This window comes from Poecilia formosa, unplaced genomic scaffold (genome assembly GCF_000485575.1).
Source record: "Poecilia formosa unplaced genomic scaffold, Poecilia_formosa-5.1.2 Scaffold772, whole genome shotgun sequence".
Lineage (NCBI taxonomy): Eukaryota > Metazoa > Chordata > Actinopteri > Cyprinodontiformes > Poeciliidae > Poecilia > Poecilia formosa.
The window spans coordinates 101901-108608 of NW_006800711.1; positions in this window are offsets into that span (position 1 = coordinate 101901).

Sequence of the window (6708 nt, forward strand, 5' to 3'; positions counted from 1 at the left end):
ATAATTTTAAGATTCTTTTAAATCTGAGTCAGATCAGTGGTGTGAATAATTTTGGGTTGAACTGCGTGGATTGATTAAAAAAGATGTCACTCATTTCCCATGTAGAGAAATGACAATGAAAGACTTGATCAGCAGATGGCAGAACAGATGATCCGGTCTCAAAATGTTTTTATAAAAAGATTCTGGCAGCAGAATCTGATAAATATCCTCAAGAACATAGCAGGAAAAATAGGTAAAGAAGATTTAAGTCGCTCACCAAGAGTACTATAGTCATGATAGAAATTAAACTCAATTGTTTGTAATTTTTTCTTAAATTGTCACATAAACTCCATCAATTAAAAAATGTAATGAGATTAATCACAGCCCATCACTGTGATTAATCCGATTAATCACTATGTTCAAACCCCTCCTCCAACACTCCAGACAATTCAAATTCAAGCAATTATCTGTTGTTTTTTTATTTGTATCAGAAAGCAGATAATGACTCCCAGCATTTATTCAGATCTCAGAAAAAAATCTAAAACATCAAAAAAAAAAAAAAAAAAAAAACGTATTAAAAAATGAGCGTTAACAGTAAAATAACTCTAAGGAGGACATACGCTGTTGCATTTTTTTGAGAATATAAACCTCTTTTTTCAGGGAGTCCTGACCGAGAGGACTCCCTCTCAAAAAAAAAAAAATAATAATAATAAGAAAGAAAAAACATGAACACTGAACATAAATAAACTGGTAAAGCTCTTCACCTAATACATTGTATAATTAATAATAAAAGTTTCCGCAGTTTTGAAATGAATGATTCAGTGGGAGCTTAATTTATCCAGCAATTGGGTTCAGTTGAATCCTCATCGGTTACATTCGAGCTAAGCAAAGATTATGTTTTTTTTTTTCTCATCAGATTTCTTTAAATTACTACCAAAGCTTTTAATTGGTCAATTCATCTCACTTTCATTTTCCTTTCCTTTTCCATCCATCAATCCATCCATTTTCTGTACACCCTTGTCCCTCAGTGGGATCGGGAGGGTCGCCGGTGCCCATCTCCAGCTATCGTTCTGGGCGAGAGGCGGGGTCACCCTGGACAGGTCGCCAGTCTGTCGCAGGGCAACACAGAAACAAACATCCTTTCCTTTTCATGGTTCATAAATAGTTTCCAGAAGAACGATGGCCTCGCCCTGGTTTGACTATTCAAATGTCTTTCTCAGTAGTTGCTATTCAGTGATCTGCATCAAAAGCACTTCGACGTTTCACTGAGGAAATTTTTCTGCAGATCATCAATATAAAACATCCACTTCAATTATTCAACGAGGAAGCACATGTGTGTGTTTTGGCTGTTTTTAATTTTCAGGCTTTATTTTAAATCAGAAGCTGTTCTCATGAAAAAACACACACATTTTCAGACTTCTTTCTTTGCTGTTTGGCTCCAGTTCCTTTGCTCAGGCCTCATCATGAAACATGTTAAAAATGCTGCTCTCAGGGTTTGTAGCCAATGAGAAACGCAAATTTTAAAGAATCGTGAAAAATGTTTCTTCTTCTTTAAAATTACTGTATTATATTGTTTTTCTTCATAACCTACATGACCATTTCACCATGGCAATGTTTCAAAAATATAAAATTATAAAAGATGAAGGGGGAGTGTAAACAGAGCGAACACACAAGCAATACTGATGCAGCACAGACGGACTGGTCGTTTCTGACTGGTGTGTATTTCTGCAGATGGTGGCAGGACCACAAAAAGGAGCCAAAGGAGCTCATTTTTTTCACAAATTTTCTGTTTCATTTTAGATATGGTGACGGTTTTAACAAATCTGAAAAAATATATATGTATTTTATAAGAGTTTCCTACTGATGCTTTAATGCACCGTCTTCCATAAAAAAAGAAACAGAAAGTAGAATAATAATAATAATAATAAATGCTATGCATTATGACATTGTACAGATATTTGTCAGTTTTAATAGTGGGAGTAAACAACTTCCTGATCTGAACATGTGATGAATATGATTATAAAACAACATGGATGTTATTTAAAAGGCAAAGTTACACCATGGTGCAAACTATATCTAGCAGTGTCATAATACACCATGTGTCCAGATGAAACCTGAGCAGTGTGTGAAACTGAATGAGCACTGTCAGTTTTCTCAGGTGTGTATTTACATATATTTTTAAAAAAATATATTTTTTTTTCCCCCCTAGGGTTTGGTTCATCTATGGTTTCTTCCTATTTCCTCCTAGGCACGGTTTTGGTTTCTGGAACAATTTCCTGCCCTGTTTTGAATATTTAAAATTTGAAATGATTCCTGCTGTTTGAAGACCAGGGAAACTAAGAGAGCAACAGTTTAGATGAATCAGTTTGCAGCAGAGCAGCAAGAAAAGATCTAATTCACTGAGGGACATAAGGAAACAGCTGTAAGTTTTAATCTCATTAACACTTTGGTTATTTTTTATTATTAATATCATGACTAATATTATGTCAGCATGACATGATATTATGCTGACACAGCAGGAAGGTTTGCTCTCTCTGTCTTCATCTCTCTGCTCTCATTGTTTCTCTGTCCAGTGGAGGGAGAGCTGCAGCTTTTCACTGTTTAAATGTTCTTCATCCAACAGAGACAAACTGCTGGAGGAAAATAATTCATCTGACAGCAAAGATGCAGTGGAGTCTGATTCTGCTCTTCCAGATGGGTAAGTTGATCTGAAACACAACTAGACTCTCTGGTTTCTGTCAAAATACAGATTCAACTTCATCATAAAGAAAATAGAATGAGAACACTCAAGAAAAGCCTTTTTAAACCAAGTTATTCTACACACCCTGGTGGATGTGTTAGTTTTTAGTAACACATGCAGAATTACATTTTATGTCCGTAGGTGAATGTTGCTTCATGGACTGTCAGCTCTATCAGTTTCACTACATTAATTTGGAAAAGACCTGGACTGAAGCTCAGCAGTACTGCAGAGAGAAACACACTGACCTGGTCACAGTGACTAACATGAAGGACATGAAGAGACTCATCANAATAATTCATCTGACAGCAAAGATGCAGTGGAGTCTGATTCTGCTCTTCCTGATGGGTAAGTTGATCTGAAACACAACTAGACTCTCTGGTTTCTGTCAAAATACAGATTCAACTTCATCATAAAGAAAATATAATGGCAAGAAAAGCCTTTTTAAACCAAGTTATTCTACAAACCCTGGTGGATGTGTTAGTTTTTAGTAACACATGCAGAATTACATTTTATGTCCATAGGTGAATGTTGCTTCATTGACTATCAGCTCTATCAGTTTCACTACATTAATGAGAATAAGACCTGGACTGAAGCTCAGCAGTACTGCAGAGAGAAACACACTGACCTGGTCACAGTGACTAACATGAAGGACATGAAGAGACTCATCAACATCTCAGCAAAAGATAAGAGTGAAGCTTGGATTGGTCTGACCAGTAAACCAGAATTTACCAGAACATGGTACTGGTCTCTGCCTGGAGTGGAGTTCAATGAAAGTGAGACCAAACGGAAAACAGGAGAACCATCTGATAATGAAACTGAGAACTGTGGGTATCTGATTAAAACTCCCAAATGGGGAGATGTGAGTTGCTCTACTACAAGATATTTCCTCTGCTACAATGGTGAGAATCCATGACTGATTTACTTGCTATTTTTTTTCTCTACATAACCACATGGTTTCTTTAGACACTTTGTTTTAGATTCTAAATGAAATAAAGAAGCTTAGAAGGAATTTATGTGTGATGTGAATTTACCTAATTACTTCACAGAAACCAACACAACCCACAAATATCACTTGATTAAAAAGAAGAAGACCTGGCAGGAAGCTCAGAGTTACTGCAGAGAGAAACACACAGACCTGATCAGTGGAAAGAAGCAGATACAGGATGAAGAAGTGAAGAAAGTGATGGAGTCTACTAGCAGTAAATCATTCATTGGTCTGTTCAGAGACACCTGGAGGTGGTCAGACGGAAGCAGTTTCTCTTTCAGACACTGGAAAAAAGACTTTAAAAATGTAGAACACAACAGAGATCAATGTGCCGTGACTGTATTTGATGGTAAAGGCAGATGGAAGAATGTGAACTGTGCTGAAAGAAAACCCTTCATCTGTTATGATGGTGAGTTTTTGCTGAAATAGGACGTCTTTAAATCTAAGTGAATATGTAGGAAGAAATAAAAGAGCTTTATTATACTGTTGAAGTCTTTCTGTCATATAAATACTAAATCTATTAAAAAATTGTCACATCTACACATAAATTGCATAAGACATGTAGAAATATGAAACATTTCAGATCTTTTAAATTGTTCAAGGCTCTGTGTCTTGAGATAAATGAAGCTGTAATTGCACTGATGTAGTGTTTTTATTGCTTCTTGATGTAGATAACGTGATCCTGATTAAAGAAAATAAAACCTGGGAGGACGCCTTGACCTACTGCAGAGATCACCACCATGACCTGGTCACCATCACCAACATGGATGATCAGAGATGGATCCAGGAGAAAGTCAAGAACGCATCGACTCCTTTTGTCTGGATTGGTCTGCGTTATGCCTGGACTCTTCATTTCTGGTTCTGGGTCAGTGACGAGGTGGTCAGGTATGAGAACTGGGCCTCATGTCCAAAGATGAACGACTGTGACATGTCTGGAGCCATGGAAACGAGAGGAGGACATAAGTGGTTGGAAAAAGAAGACAGTGAGACGTTTAATTTCATCTGTTCTAAATACTGAAACAGTTTATCCGTTTCGTGCTGTTTTGCTCTAAGTTACTTTTGAATTCTCACAAATACATTTTGGACTATATATGACATAATGACCCTGAATGTAACGTGCATGGGTCATTAAAATGTGTCCAATGCCAAATTAATAACAATTTATTTTACCACAGTGTGATACAAAGTTGTAGCCCAGTGTGTTGACAAACAAATCATCCCTCTATAGGCTGCTTTGTCAGAACCAACCAATCAGAGAAGAGAGGAGGGTCTTAGCTAGAGGTTGCTAAGACTGATCACATCAAAAATATTTGTCACATCATATTTTGACCCATCAATTTTTAAATAATACTAATGATATTAAGAGGTTATTCAGTTGCATTAAATTTTATTTGGGTTAATTAATATCCAGATATCCAGATCCCATCAACACATCCAGCAGATGAACACATTTTCTCTACAGAGACAAAAAGTGTGACCCAAATAATTACCACATATTATTGTTCACAATAATTTGTAGTTATTATAATTTGTAATAATAATTTTGTAATAATATGTAGTTATTAATAATCATTTTATCTACCTAAATTATGAGTGCTTCACCTGTTGTGGTCTGAACTTGCAGCCTCACAACTTCCTGCTATTCCACATGTGGAGGGGAAATCTGTGCTGGAGTTTAGATCGGGGTTTTGTCGACACAGTCTGCAAAATCATTGTGTCTGAGCCAGATCCAACCCAACTGATTAACTTTGTAGTCAGCCCTTGGTCCGAGGCTTAATTACACCCGACATAATATTTTAATTAAAATTTTACAGATGTTGATTTTAGATCACCATTTGAGTTCACAGTGTAGCTTCTCTTCTTTTTAGCTTCAGCTCAATGTCTTCCATGTGTGGAGAATTAAACGTTCTCCATGCTGAGTTCTTGATGTATGAGGTTACAGAAGAGTCAGTGAGTTGAATTCATGAATTCCATTTATTAATTCCAAAATACAGCTGGTCCGTTATGACCTGCTACCTTTAAGAGCTAACAGACGAAAATGCCCCCCCGCCCCACCAGAAGAGGTTGTGATCTCCTTTGTTTGCCTCTACCTAAGTTACGACTCAGAGGGCGTTCCCTAGCTCCTAGCATCCTGTAATCTTATATTTGAGGGTGTTTCCTAACACATCATTTATTGTAGCTTTAGCTTAGCAACTAGCTAACAGAGTTAGAAGGAAAACACAGAATTAATTATTTATTCTCAACAAACGTCAGCAGAGCCTTCCACTTGAATGCTCAAGCTAGCAAGCATGGCCAGCAGATAAGCAGTTTTCCCGCAACGGTGAAATTATTTCTACATCATTAGCAGGTTTAGCAGCATGTACACGAAGTTGATTGATATCGCTAATGTGTTTTCCTTCTCGTCAACTGTAAAGCCTAGCCAGCCTCCGCCATTTTTCTTTTGACTGCCATAATCTTCTCCATCTCTTCTCGACTCTGTACACCAGTGTACACTGAGTACGCTACTTCTTCTACTACACTGTTGATTAGTTAGAGCACTGCTGCCATCTAGTGACTGGAGGATGTTTGACAGGAAGAAAAATGTAATTAAGAACTTTCATTATTCTGACAGTGGCAGGCGAATGCTCTTCAATCAGTAGGTCACTGGTTTGATTCCCACTTCTTACATTCTTGGACATAAAGACCGGATGGTGCAATAAAGCAACCTCACTTTTGTCAGACTGGCAAAAAAAAAAACAAAAACAAAAAAAAACAACTAGCTGTGTAATAATACACCATCTGTGCAGCTCAGACCTCACTGGTAACATGAAATACTGAACAAAGACTTTTGGTTTTATGAAGAGCGTGTTTGCATATGTTACATGAAAATGTTGGGTGTTTTTCCCCGTCTGCTTGCCGAAGTTGTTTCATCTACTTGTTTATGCTTGTGTGTATGAATGGTTTTCTTGTGAAAAAAAGTCCCCGTCCTGCTTTGAATATTGAAATTATGAAACGAGAAAATTCA